Consider the following 14,716-nt stretch of genomic DNA (forward strand, 5'->3'; position numbering starts at 1 on the left):
CTAGGGTCAATTTAGCATGGCCAATCAAGCTTACCCGCACATCTTTGGAGTGTGGGAGGAAACTGGAGCATCCGGAGGAAACCCACGCAGACATGGGGAGAATGTGCAAACTCCACACAGGCAGTGACCTGAGGCTGGAATTGAACCTGGATCCCTGGTGCTGTGAGGCAGCAGTGCTGACCACTGTGTCACCGTGGCTCCCTCTTGTAGAATTCTACAATTACATGGCCTTCCGCCATGTAAGCCCCAAGCTCTGGAATTCCTTCTCGAAACCTCTCTGTCTTCCCACTTCCTTTAAAATGTTCCTGAAAACGTACTTCTTTGACCAAGCTTTGGTCACTTGTCCTAATGTGTCCATCTTTGTCTCTTCGTGATGTGCCTCAGGACATTTTACTCCGGTAAAGGCACAATATAAATGTAAGTTGTTGCTGTTCAGCTTAAGTCTGCTGGTCTGACATTTCACTCTTAGGGTCCAAGACCAGTGTTTGTTTCATAAGGATTAAGAAAGATGACAAAAGGAAACCAGAGTCATTGGAAACCAGTTAACTTCACATTTCGTCAGAAAATTGTTTGAATCTATTATTAAGAATAGAGTGAATACTGAAAAAATTCAGTTTTATCTGAGAAAGCCAGCATGGACTTACAAAGGATAGGTCATGCCTGATAAACCTGATTGAATTTTTGGAAAAGGTCGATGACTAAAATAGTGGATGGGGAGAATGTCTATGGGTGTCATTTATATGGAGTTCCAGATGGCATTTGATAAAGTTTCTCACTTTTTAAAATTCATTTGCGGGACATGGACACTGCTGACTGGCCAGCATTTATTGCCCATCCCTAGTTGCCCTTGAGGGAGGACACTTGAGAGTCAACCACATTGCTGTGGCTCTGGAGTCACATGTAGGCCAGGCCATGTTAGGATGGCAGATTGCCTTCCCTAAAAGACATTAGTGAACCAGATGGGTTTTTCCAACAATCAACAATGATTTCATGGTCAGCAATAGATTCTTAATTCCAGATATTTTTTATTGAATTTAAATTTCACCAGCTGCCGTGGCAGGATTCAAACCCGGGTCCCCAGAACATCAGCTGAGTATCTGGATTAATAGTCTAGTGATAATACCAGTAGGCCATCACCTCCCCTGACTGTTCGCTACAGTTGAAGCTCATGGAATTGAAAGCAAATTATTGACCAGGTTGGGAAATGGATGAGCAGCAGGAGACAGAAAATAGGGAGAAGGGAAAGGTACTCAAATTGGCAGGATTAGACAGGTGGTGTCCCACAAAGATCAACGCTGGCACCTCAACTATTCAGTGAATTCATTAGCGACTTCAATGGAGAAAACCACAAGTCCAAATTTGTCGATGACACAAGGTAGGTGGTATTATCAGCAATATATATAGAAAATAGAGGATATAGAAAAGAGATATTGAAATATTAAGTGAATGGACAAAACTGTGGCAATTGGATATCTGTGTTGGCAAATGTGAAGTCATTCACTTCAGACCTAAAAAGGCTGGAATCAGAGGACAGATCATTAAAATATGATAAACAGGTACAAAAATATCATAAAGGTTAATGAAATATCAGTTTTTATAGCTAGACAGATAGAATATAAGGGGGTTTGGGTAGCATGGTGGCACAGTGGCTAGCACTGCTGCCTCACAGTGTCAGGGACCCGGGTTCAATTCCAGCCTTGGGTGATTGTGTGGAGTTTGCACATTTTCCCTGTGTCTGCGTGGGTTTCCTTCGGGTGCTCCAGTTTCCTCCCACAGTCCAAAGATGTGCAGGTTAGGTTGACTGGCTATGCTAAATTGCCCCTCAGAGTTAGGGAAATTAGCAGGGTAAATACATGGGGTTACGGGGATAGGGCCTGGGTAGGATTGTCGGCAGCACAGGCTCGCTGGGCCAAATGGCCTCCTACTGCACTGTAGAGATTCTATGATTCTTTGAGATGTCACACTTCAGTTATACTAAGCCCTGGTTAGACTATAGCTGGAGTACTGTGAGCAGTTCTGGGCACCAAACCTAAGGGAGGATATATTGGCCTTATAAGGTGTAGATTGCTGGATTGATACCATGGTCTGAATGCTACATTTGGGGTGTTCCCAAAGTTGGCGTGGATCTAAAACCCAATCCCAGGCCAAGATCACGTTGTTAATGCAACATTAGGTTGGGTGGCCAATTAAGGCTCGTCCAGTGTGAAACACATCTGCCGGTTGGGCTGGAACTGTGGGGGCTGGGAATGTGTTGGGCATAGGGTCCAATGGGGTCCCAGCGGGGGAGGGGGGGTGGTGGGTTCCAAACAGAGGAAGCAGTTCCCTGAAGGCTACCAAGAGTTGTGGGGGAAGCTGAGGGAGCTATATGCAACCATTATAATAACTTTTCTGTGGCATCAGAACCTGGTGGTTTTGGAAGGTGGGAGGCCAAATTGGATGGGCACTCCGCCCCATTTCTCCAGTGAGTGTCTGGGAGTCCAGGGGGAGAAGGTCAGTGCCAGGCAGCACATTCTCATGCCCAGCGATGCTAAGAAAAGACACTTGACCACAAAGGCCTGGGCAGAGGTCACCAGCTAGGTCAGTGGGCACGATGTGATGCGCCTCACATGGCTTCAAAAGGTTCAAAGATCTTCTGCAGTCTGCAAGAGTTAGTGCAGAGATGGCATGGACCTGTGCAAAGAAGTGTAGCCTGGTGCCCAGTCACTTGTGTGCTCAGAGATCTGAGTGTGTATGCCAACTGGCACTGAAGTTTGCCCTGCCAAAGCTGGACAGTCAGCACAGTAAGATTCAGTGCACTGGAGAGGATGATGTGCCACAATGAAATAGCCCCGCTTAATGCTCGGGTGAGGGGAGAGGGTGCTCTGGAATGGACTGTCAGAGAGAGGGAGAAGTAATGAGACTTCTCATTGTTCCCTGTCAGGGGTACTTCACATCGTGCACACAACCTCCTCCATTGAGAGAGTGGCGATGTTCATGGAGAGGCAGCTACAGGAACAGAATCACGGGTTCCTGGGGTGGCACTCAGACCTGCAATCCAACACCCCAGCTGTGACGTGAGGAGGTCATTGCCAGTACGATAGATGGATGAGGCACCTAGTCTCTCTGATAGGTGCCCGTCCATCAGTGGTGAGCAGGGAGGTCTAAATGCACCTCACTCTGGCAGACAAGCTGCCTGTTGCCTCTGTGGGCTCCTCTCAGGGCACTTTGGACAAAGCTGAAACCTGCTCTTCTCTGCCAGTGGCTGCTGCATCTGATAATGACGTGCTGACTGAGGATTACCCAGCCATGGTGCTGTGCCACCCTTCTAGGCAGAGACAACTCAGGCTCCGTCAGCCAGAGGATGGTCGCCAAGGTCATTATGGCCACCAAGACAGCAGAATCAGCAGGCTACCACCATTCCTACTGCCAGCTACAGGGAAGCGGGGGGCACCAAGCTGCAGCACCCACAGACGTAACTTGAAGGCACCTTAAGCACAGCAGGGGCAGGTCATGGTGACATTATTTGTATTCATTATTTTGCAATTTGTATTATGGATGGCAAATTTTTATGTTCTTTTTCTGTTCATGTGAAGTATCCTGAACAGTTTCTTTACTTTAATGAGCTGAGTATTTTGGAGCATTTGAATATGTACCAAATGCAGCACAGGCTTGTAAATGTCTGGTCTTGTGTGGTGCTGGGCTAATAGGTTGGGATCTCATTCAATTATTGTTAAAAAAGGAGATACTGCCATTGGCTTGAGCAAACAATGATGTAGGCAGCAGGGTGGCACAGTGGTTAGCACTGCTGCCTCACAGCGTCAGGGACCCGGGTTCAATTCCCGGTTTGGGTCACTGTCTGTGTGACATTTGCACGTTCTCCCCGTGTCTGTGTGGGTTTCCTCTGGGTGCTCCGGTTTCCTCCCACAGTGTGAAAGACGTGCTGGTTAGATGCATTGGCCATGCTAAATTCTCCCCCAGTGTACCCAAACAGGGGGGGGGGGGGGGGGGGAAGTATGGTGACTAGGTGATTTTCACAGTAACTTCATTGCAGTGTTAATGTAAGCCTACTTGTGACACTAATAAATAAACTTAAACTTACCAAGCTGAAGGTACACAGTATCAAAGTATCCCTCATCTCCCTGCCCTCCTGAACATTCCTGCCCTCTGCCTTGGGGTCCTCAACCTGCACCACTGTTTACCCACTGGAGTCACCTCCCCAGCCTGTGGAGCTGCCTCGCTTCCCTCAACATCCACTGGGCACTCCTTGCCTGAGCTGGGATGTGCAGGGTGCAACTTGCGAAGACTATGAGGGAGACACACTCTGGAGGATCAGCAATGCTTCCTTGATCAGTCCAGACACCCGAAACTCAACTTCAGCAGCCCGATGGTCCTGTCATATAGATGCATGGCTCCTGATGTATCTCTCTTCACCATCAGTTCTTTGGTGACAGAGTAGGGTCTTCATCTATCTGGAATTAAGAATCTACTGATCACCATGAAGCCATTGTTGAAAAAACCCATCTGGTTCACTAATGCCCTTTAGGGAAGGAAATCTGCCATCCTTACCTGGTCTGGCCTACGTGTGACTCCAGACCCACAGGAATGAGATTGACTCTCAACTGCCCTCTGAACAAGGGTGGGCAATAAATGTTGGCCAGCCAGTGACGCCCATATCCCTCAAATGAATAAAAAAAACCCTAGAGGGATAGCCCTTGTCACCCAGGAGCCATTGCGCAGGAACCTTGAACAGCCTTGGTACCTGAGAGTGCTCCAATATGTAAGAATAGTGTGAACTCCCAGGGTAACGGGTACAAACTTGGAGAATCTGTGCTGTGGTTACAGATAGTCTGTACATTCATTTAATAGAACCCCTTTCTGTTTACCAAAGCTCCCAGCTCACCTTGATGGCCATGTGAGTGCAATCTATTGCACCCTGAATGGAGGGGAACCCAGCCATCGCAGAGTAGCCTCGTGCGCTCTCCACCCGGCTTCCCTCGTCTGTCTGGAAATGGATGAACATATAGACATGTCTAAAAATGGTATCAATCACAAACTCGATACGACTGTGTGTGGCTGATTGAGAGATGCTGCAAAGATCCCCCACTGAGGCCTGAAATTAATGGAGGCGTAACGGCGTTGAGGGCCACTGTGACCATCAAAGCCACTGACGTGGGAGGGGGGGAATTTTCCCGCTCTGCCCACCATGGGAATCTAACGGGCGAGGGGGGGGGACCATGGAAAGGTCCATTGACCTTGGCCGGGATTTTCCGGTTTCAGGGTGAGTGCGGGTGGAAACTCCCGCCCAGGGTGTCTGCCCACACAGTTGGAAGTATTTTCAGGACCTGCAGTGTGACATATTGCTTCGAATGTGTCCCTGGGGAAGTGGAGCCTCCTGTGGAACTGGACATCAAACATTTGGAGGTAGTTGGTGTGCTGTCTGTACACTCCTGAAGCTGGTGTCTGCGGCGTACCCTCCTGCCGTGGCCTCCCTGCTGGTCCTGCACCAACTGAGCCTGTGCGATCTCCACTTAAAGATCTCACCCTGAGACGCTGTCTGCGCCTACCGGACCTCCTCTCCCTCCTGCCCCTCTCTTCCTCATCCGAGCAGCTCCCACCAGCAGAATACACGATCCCCATTGGGTCAGATGCAGAGAACCAGTGCCTTGCAAAGAGGATGCACTGTGCGCCAATTCTCAGGAAAACCTTCCAGAGAAGATGAGGTCCTGAAATGTGGAAAGGCAGGCTTGAAAAGCTGAAGAGTTACTAAGAAACTCAGGGACAACTCTGTACTCATAGAGCCATGAACTTGAAATGACACCCCACCCTTGAATGAGGCGAACTTTTTGCTTGGCGCCCACCCATTTTGCCTGTGTGACAAGCTAAAAATCGCATAGGTAGTGTCAAATCAATGTCTATTCCCTTGTTAATGGTGTTAACTAGCCCTTTAATTGTTGGTGGGTGCACATCCAATTTGCATGCACTCCTGCCAACCTCAAAATTGTGCGCATGCAATGCATCAGGAAGAATATCCATTTGATGCCATTGTACATTCGGCCAAGTCAATCATACATCCAATCCCAGAACGTAAAATTCTGGCCCTTGTCACCAAGGATTAAGCTACACGGAAAGAAGAAACAAATTGGGATTGTATTCCATGGAATTTAGATGGTTAAAGGTTGATTTTATTGAGGTTTTCAGGATATTAAGGGAACAGATCGGGTAGATTAGAAGAAACTATTTCCGATAGTCATGGAATTTAGGACTCAGGTGGCGGGGGGGGGGGGGGAGGCGGAGGGGGGAGAATGTTTAAAATTTAAAGCCTGACCTGTTAGGAGCGAGGAAATGGGGAGACATTTCCGAACACAAAGGCCACTACACATTTAGAATTCTCTTCCACCAAAGGCAATTTATTGGATATGAATTATTCAATTTAAAACTTCAATTGATAGACTTTTGTCAGCTAAAATGGCAAGCAGCAGGAAGGTCTGGATCATGCTGTCGACCGTGGGTATATGTTCCACAAAGCAGTCACCCAGTCTGCATTCAGTCTATGCTATGTAGAGGAGACAGCATTGTGAGAAGCAAACACAGTAGACTAAATTGAAGGAGGTGCAAATGAAACGCTGCTTAAGCTGGAAGGAATGTTTAGGGCCTTGAACAGTGAGGAGGGAGGAGGTAAAGGGACAGGTGTTGCACTTTCTGCAAATGCAAGGGAAGGTGCCCGTCAGAAGGGAATGCAGTGTTGGGGTGATAGAACAAAACAAAGAACAAAGAACAATACAGCACAGGAACAGGCCCTTCGGCCCTCCAAGCCTCGCCGCTCATGTGCCCAACTAGACCATTCGTTTGTATCCCTCTATTCCCAGTCTGTTCATTTGGCTATCTAGATAAGTCTTAAATGATCCCAGCGTGTTCGCCTCAATCACCTTGCTTGGCAGTGCATTCCAGGCCCCCACCACCCTGTGTAAAAAATGTCCCCCTAACATCTGTGTTGAACCTTGCCCCCTCACCTTGAACCCGTGATCCCTTGTGTTCGTCACCTCCGACCTGGGAAAAAGCTTCCCACTGTTCACCCTATCTATGCCCTTCATAATTTTATACACCTCTATTAGGTCGCCCCTCATCCTTTGCCTTTCCAGGGAGAACAACCCCAATTTACCCAATTTCTCCTCATAGCTAAGACCCTCCATACCAGGCAACATCCTGGTAAACCTTTTCTGTACTCTCTCCAAAGCCTCCATGTCCTTCTGGTAGTGTGGCGACCAGAACTGGATGCAGTATTCCAAATGTGGCCTAACCAACGTTCTATACAGCTGCAACATCATATGCCAACTTTTATACTCTATGCCCCGTCCAATAAAGGCAAGCATGCCATATGCCTTCTTGACCACCCTCTCCACCTGTGCTGCCACCTTTAAGGATCTGTGGACTTGTACACCCAGGTCCCTCTGTGTGTCTATACTCCTGATGGTTCTGCCATTTATTGTATAGTTCCACTTTACATTAGATCTACCGAAATGTATCACTTCGCATTTATCTGGATTAAATTCCTGCCATTTCTCCACCCAATGTTCCAGCCTATCTATATCCTGCTGTATTCCCTGACAATGTTCATCACTATCCGCAACTCCAGCAATCTTTGGGTCGTCCGCTAACTTACTGATCACACCAGCTACATCTTCCTCCAAATCATTTATATATATCACAAACAGCAGAGGTCCCTGTACGGAGCCCTGTGGAACACCACTAGTCACAGACCTCCAACCGGAAAAAGACCCCTCCACTGCTACCCTCTGTCTTCTATGGCTAAGCCAGTTCTCCACCCATCTAGCTAGCTCACCTTTTATCCCATGAGATTTAACCTTTTGCACCAGCCTGCCATGAGGGACCTTGTCAAACGCTTTACTAAAATCCATATAGATGACATCTACAGCCCTTCCCTTGTCAATTGTTTTTGACACCTCCTCAAAAACTCAACCAAATTTGTGAGGCATGACCTCCCTCGTATAAAACCATGCTGTCTATCGCTAATGAGATTATTCAGTTCTAAATGCACATATATCCTAAGAATCTTCTCCAACAACTTCCCTACCATGAACGTCAAGCTCACCGGCCTATAATTACCCGGGTTATCCTTGCTACCCTTCTTAAATAACGGGACCACATTTGCTATCCTCCAATCCTCTGGGACCTCACCTGTGTCCAGTGAAGAGACAAAGGTTTCTGTTAGAGGCCCAGCAATTTCATCTCTTGCCTCCCTGAGGAGTCTAGGATAGATGCCATCTGGCCCTGGGGATTTGTCTGTCTTAATGTTTCCTAAAAATCCTAACACTTCCTCCCTTGTAATTGAGATTTTTTCTAACGGGTCAACACATCTCTCTGAGACACTATCAGTCAACATGTCCCTCTCCTTTGTGAATACTGATGCAAAGTATTCGTTGAGGATCTCTCCTACTTCCTTTGGTTCTAAGCGTAATTCCCCTCCTTTGTCCCTGAGAGGTCCGATTCTTTCCCTAACAACCCTCTTGTTCCTAACGTATGTATAAAATGCCTTAGGATTCTCCTTAATTCTGTCTGCCAAGGACATTTCGTGACCCCTTTTTGCCCTTCTAACTCCCTGTTTGAGTTCTTTTTTACTTTCTCTGTGTTCCTCCAGTGCTCCATCTGTTTTTAGCTGCCTGGACCTCATGTATGCCTCTTTTTTCTTTTTGATTCGACCTACAATTTCACTGGTTATCCATGGCTCCCGAATCCTACCTTTCCTATCCTTCCTCTTTACAGGCACATGCTTGTCCTGCAGTCCTATCAACTGCTCCTTAAAAGACTCCCACATGCCAGATGTGGATCTACCCTCGAACAGCCTCTCCCAATCAACAGCCACCAAATCCTGCCTAATCCGGCTGTAGTTAGCCTTCCCCCAATTCAGCACCTTACCCATAGGACAACACTCATCTTTTTCCATTACTATCCTAAAGTTTACAGAATTGTGGTCACTATTTGCCACATGTTCCCCTACTGAAACTTTGATGACCTGGCCGGGCTCATTCCCCAGTACTAGGTCCAGTATAGCCCTCTCTCTAGTTGGACTGTCAACATATTGTTCCAAAGAACCTTCCTGTACGCATTTTATAAATTCTTCCCCATCCAGGCGCCCAGCCCTAAGCGATTTCCAGTCTATACAAGGGAAATTAAAGTCTCCCACTACAACAACCCTATTTTTTCTGCACCTATCCAGAATCTCCTTACATATCCATTCCTCACCTTCCCGTGGGAGGCCTGTAGTACACCCCCAGCATAGTGACTGCGCCCTTAGTGACTGGACCAAAGTGTCATGGAGTGAACAGTCCCTGCAGAATGTTGATGGGGGGGCGGGCAGGGTTGGTGGTGAGGGGATGTGTTTAGTTGTGACATTATCCATCAAATTGGAAGACCAGCACCTCATCCTCCAATTAAGCGCTTGGCAGCCTTTTGGACTTTACATTGAGTTCAAGAACCTTAGACCATGAACTCTCTCCTCCATTTTGATTTTTCCCCCCAACCCTCTCCTCCACAGAGTCATCTGTAACATGTTCACAGAGAGCTGACCCTTGTTCTACTATTAACATAATAAGTTCCTGTACCTTTATGCCAGGATTAGCACCTTCGTTATTCTTTAACACTTTCATTCACAATTCAATTGTCTTGTGTTCCGCACGTCTTGAGATTGGTTTGCAGAACGGCTTGAAGACAGGAACAGCCTTTCATTGATTTATCCCCTGCCTATGATACATTGCGGTTCATCGTCATGCTACTGAAACTCCCCAAAATCATCTGCTGTGTGAAAACCCTACAACTCATCAATTCCATGACCAGTAACCGACAGTTCCAATGCACTTTGGGGAAAAGAATTAGCTGTCCACACACAACCAACATGGGCACCCACAGAGATCAGTTCTCGCACTGACTATAGAACTTAGGAACATAGCATAAGAACTAGGAGCAGGAGTAGGCCATCTGGCCCCTCGAGCCTGCTCCGCCATTGAATAAGATCATGGCTGATCTTTTCGTGGACTCAGCTCCACTTACCCGCCTGCTCGCTATAACCCTTAATTCCTTCACTGTTCAAAAATCTATCTTTGCCTTAAAAACATTCAATGAGATAGCCTCAACTGCTTCACTGGGCAGGAAATTCCACAGATTCACAATCCTTTGGGTGAAGAAATTCCTCCTCAATTCAGTCCTAAATCTGCTCCCCCATATTTTGAGGCTATACTCTCTAGTTCGAATGCCTTCTAGAAATCCAGATACATCACATTCACTGGTTCCCCATCGTCCACCATGCATGTGGTGTCCTCAAAGAATTCCAGTAAATTAGTTAAACATGACTTGCCTTTCATGAGCCATGCTGCGTCTGCCCAATGGGACAATTTTTACCCAGACATCTTGCTAATTCTTCCTTGGTGATAGATTCAAGCATTTTCCCTACTACAGAAGTTAAACTAACCAGCTTATAGTTACCCGCCTTTTGTTTACTTCCTTTTTTAAACAATGGCGTCACATTTGCTGTTTTCCAATCTGCAGGAACCACCCAGAGTCCAGCGAATTTTGGCAAATTACCACTAGTGCATTTGCTATTTCTCCCGCCATCTCTTTTAGTACCCTGGGATACATTCCATCAGAGCCAGGAGGCTTGTCTACCTTTAGCCCCATTAGCTTGCCCAACACTATCTCTTTCATGACAATGATAATTTCTAGGTCCTCACCTGAAATAGCCTTCCTGTCATCAATTTTTGGCACGTTATTTGTGTCTTCCACTGTGAAGACGGACACAAAATACCTGTTCAATGCCTCGGCAATTTCCTCATTTCCCATTATTAAATCCCCTTCTCATCCTCTAAAGGACCAATGTTTACTTTTGCCACTCTTTTTTGTTTTATATATTTGTAGAAACTTTTGCTATCTGTATTTATATTCTGAACTAGTTTAACATAGAACATTACAATGCAGTACAGGCCCTTCGGCCCTCGATGTTGCGCCGACCAGTGGAACCAATCTAAAGCCCCTCTAATCTACACTGTTCCAATATCATCCATATGTTTATCCAATAACCATTTGAATGCTCTTAATGTTGACGAGTCCACTACTGCTGCAGGCAGGGCATTCCACGCCCTTACTACTCTCTGAGTAAAGAACCTACCTCTAACATCTGTCTCTCTCACCCCTCAATTTAAAGCTATGTCCCCTCGTGCTAGCCATCACCATCCGAGGAAAAAGGCTCTCACTATCCACCCTATCTAATCCTCTGATCAACTTGTATGCCTCTATTAAGTCACCTCTTAACCTTCTTCTCTCTAACGAAAACAACCTCAAGCCCCTCAGCCTTTCCTCATACGATTTTCCCACCATACCAGGCAACATCCTGGTAAATCTCCTCTGCACCCTTTCCAACACTTCCACATCTTTCCTATAATACGGCGACCAGAACTGTACGCAATACTCCAAATGCGGCCGCACCAGGGTTTTGTACAGTTGCAGCATGACCACCTGGCTCCGAAACTCAATCCCTCGACCAACAAAAGCTAACACACCGTACGCCTTCTTTAACAACCCTATCAACCTGGGTGCCAACTTTCAGGGATCCAAGCACATGGACACCCAGATCCCTCTGTTCATCCACACTACCAAGTATCTTACCATTAGCCCAGTACTCTGTATTCCTGTTACTCCTTCCAAAGTGAATCACCTCACACTTTTCCGCATTAAACTCCATTTGCCACCTCTCAGCCCAGCTCTGCAGCTTATCTATGTCCCTCTGTAACCTGCCACTTCCCTCCGCACTGTCTACAACTCCACCGACTTTAGTATCATCCGCAAATTTACGAATCCATCCTTCCACGCCCTCATCCAGGTCATTAATAAAAATGACAAACAGCAGTGGCCCCAAAACAGATCCTTGCAGTACACCACTAGTAACTGAACTCCAGGATGAATATTTCCCATCAACCACGACCCTTTGTTTTCTTACAGCTAGCTAATTCCTGATCCAAACCACTAAATCACCCTCAATCCCATGTGTCTGTATTTTCTGCAAAAGCTTACCATGGGGAACCTTATCAAACACTTTGCTGAAATCCATATACACCACATCAACCACTGAGTATGAGTTTACTCTCATAATCTATCTTACTTTCTTTATAGCTTTTTTTGTGGCTTCTGTTGACCTCTAAAGATTTCCCAATCCTGTCGTTTCTCATGAATCTTTGCCACTTTGTATGCATTTTCTTTCAATGTGATACCCTCCTTTATTTCCTTAGATATCCATGGCTAATTATCCCTTTTCCTACAATCCTTCCTTTTCACTGGTACATACTTTTGCTGAGTACTGTGAAAAATCGCTTTGTAAGTCCTCCACTGTTCCTCAATTGTTCCAGCATAAAGTTTTTGCTCCCAGTCTACCTTAGCCAACTCTTCCCTCATCCCACTGTAGTCTCATTTGTTTAAGCACAAGAGACTGGTATTGGATTTTACCTTCTCACCCTCCATCTGTATTTTAAACTCAACCATACGGTGATTGTTGCTTCCAAGATCCCTGAATATAAGATTATTAATTATTCCTGTCTCATTGCACAGGATGTGGAGATGCCGGCATTGGACTGGTGTGAACACAGTAAGAGTTTTAACAACACCAGGTTAAAGTCCAACAGGTTTATTTGGTAGCAGATACCATTAGCTTTCAGAGCACTGCTCCTTCGTCAGATGGAGTGGAAATCTGCTCTCAAACAGGGCACAGAGACACAAAATCAAGTTACTGAATACTGATTAGAATGCGAATCGCATTCTAATTCGCATTCTAATCAGTATTCTGTAACTTGATTTTGTGGGGCGGCACGGTAGCACAGTGGTTAGCACTGCTGCTTCACAGCTCCAGGGTCCCGGGTTCGATTCCCGGCTCGGGTCACCGTCTGTGTGGAGTTTGCACATTCTCCTCGTGTCTGCGTGGGTTTCCTCCGGGTGCTCCGGTTTCCTCCCACAGTCCAAAGATGTGTGGGTTAGGTTGATTGGCCAGGTTAAAAATTGTCCCTGAGATGTGTAGTTAGCGGGTAAATATGTGGGGGTAGGGCCTGGGTGGGATTGTGGTCGGTGCAGACTCGATGGGCCGAATGGCCTCCTTCTGCACTGTAGGGTTTCTATGATTCTATGTAACACTACATTCTGGACTCTCTCATGTCCTTCTCTATGAACGGTATGCTTTATCTGTATAGCATGCAAGAAACAATACTTTTCATTGTATGTTAATACATGTGACAATAATAAATCAAATCAAATCAAAACCAAGGACAGCTTCATCTCTCAATGATGCATCACCTGGCTGATTCCACACATCACCAGCTTACAGTCTGGGAACTGTTCTGACTGGTGAAGTCCTAGGTTTCAAGCTTCCACCCTCAAGAGGCTGGCCAGGGAAGATGTGGCCACTTGCTCTCTGAAAAGAACATTGCAAACAGCTGAAAGCAACATTCTGAGGGTTATTATTGACCAGATACTGAACTGGACTAGCCATATAAATGCTGCGGCTATAAAGCAGGTCAGATGCTAGGAATTCCGCTACAGGTAACTCACCTCCGGAGTCCCCAAAGCCTGTCCATCATCTACAAAGCGCATGTCAGGAGTGTAATGGAAGACTCTTCACTTGCCTGGATGTGTGCAGCTCCAACAACACTCAAGAAGTTTGATACCATCTAGGACAAAGTAGCCACTTGATTGGAACCTCCACCACCAGCTTAAACAGTCACTCCCTCCACCACTGATGACTGCCCAGGTACTGAACCTCTGTCCTGAGAGATGTATTCCTGCTGGCATCACAAAGATTCACACTAAGTCAATGGAAGCCATTGAACAGATTGTTAACCTCGACATTGACCTTTAATTGCTTCTCCAGCCATAGAAATAAAAATAGCATCTGTAGTCCTGATGCTACATGGAACTGAAGCATATATCAGAAATTCATTTTAATGGATGAAAAATCCTGTGGGAGCATACTGACCTCCACATCAGCATTTCCAATAAACTCTCCCAGTATACAAATCATTGTGCTGGCAGCATACATTCATAAATGTACTTTGTAATATATAATCTGTTTCTATGTTTCATAGAATCATTAAACTTAAAGCTGGGCTATCTTCAGCAAGAAAGCCACTAATTGTTTGAGATATTTAGTATTGACCAGGACTGTTTGGACAGGATGCCTTTGCTCGAGGACAGTGCTATTCCAAAGTTGCACTGTCCCCATGGAAGTTAGTTGGTACACTTTCGTTTGGGGATGGTTGGGGAAATAGGTGGCAGGAGGAAAGAGTCAGAAGAACCATTGCCATCACAGGAGGTGTGCAAAAAAAACGTACATTTGCCGTTGGGATGCTATGCTAATAAAACAAACTGCAAAAGCTTTCCCAAAGCTGGCAGATTTACATGAGTTGATGTCATCCTTCTTTGCTTCATTATCTTCTGCACAGCTTCCCCTTTTTCTGACAACACATATAATTAAATCATTGATATTTAAATCTGAACTTGAAAAACCTAAGGGGAGAACAACTTATAAAGCCATTAAATATACTTAGTTCGAAGGATATTTTAATTATTTTCTTCCAACAAGTTATATTTCATTTGTAGTCCTTTGCTGGATAACTTATGTGTGGATAATTATGCCTTAGTTTAACTGCCAAAGTATTAAGTTACTAAATACAATAAAATATAGAAAACA

The sequence above is a fragment of the Mustelus asterias genome, chromosome 7, assembly GCF_964213995.1.
Source record: "Mustelus asterias chromosome 7, sMusAst1.hap1.1, whole genome shotgun sequence".
Classification (NCBI taxonomy): Eukaryota; Metazoa; Chordata; class Chondrichthyes; order Carcharhiniformes; family Triakidae; genus Mustelus; species Mustelus asterias.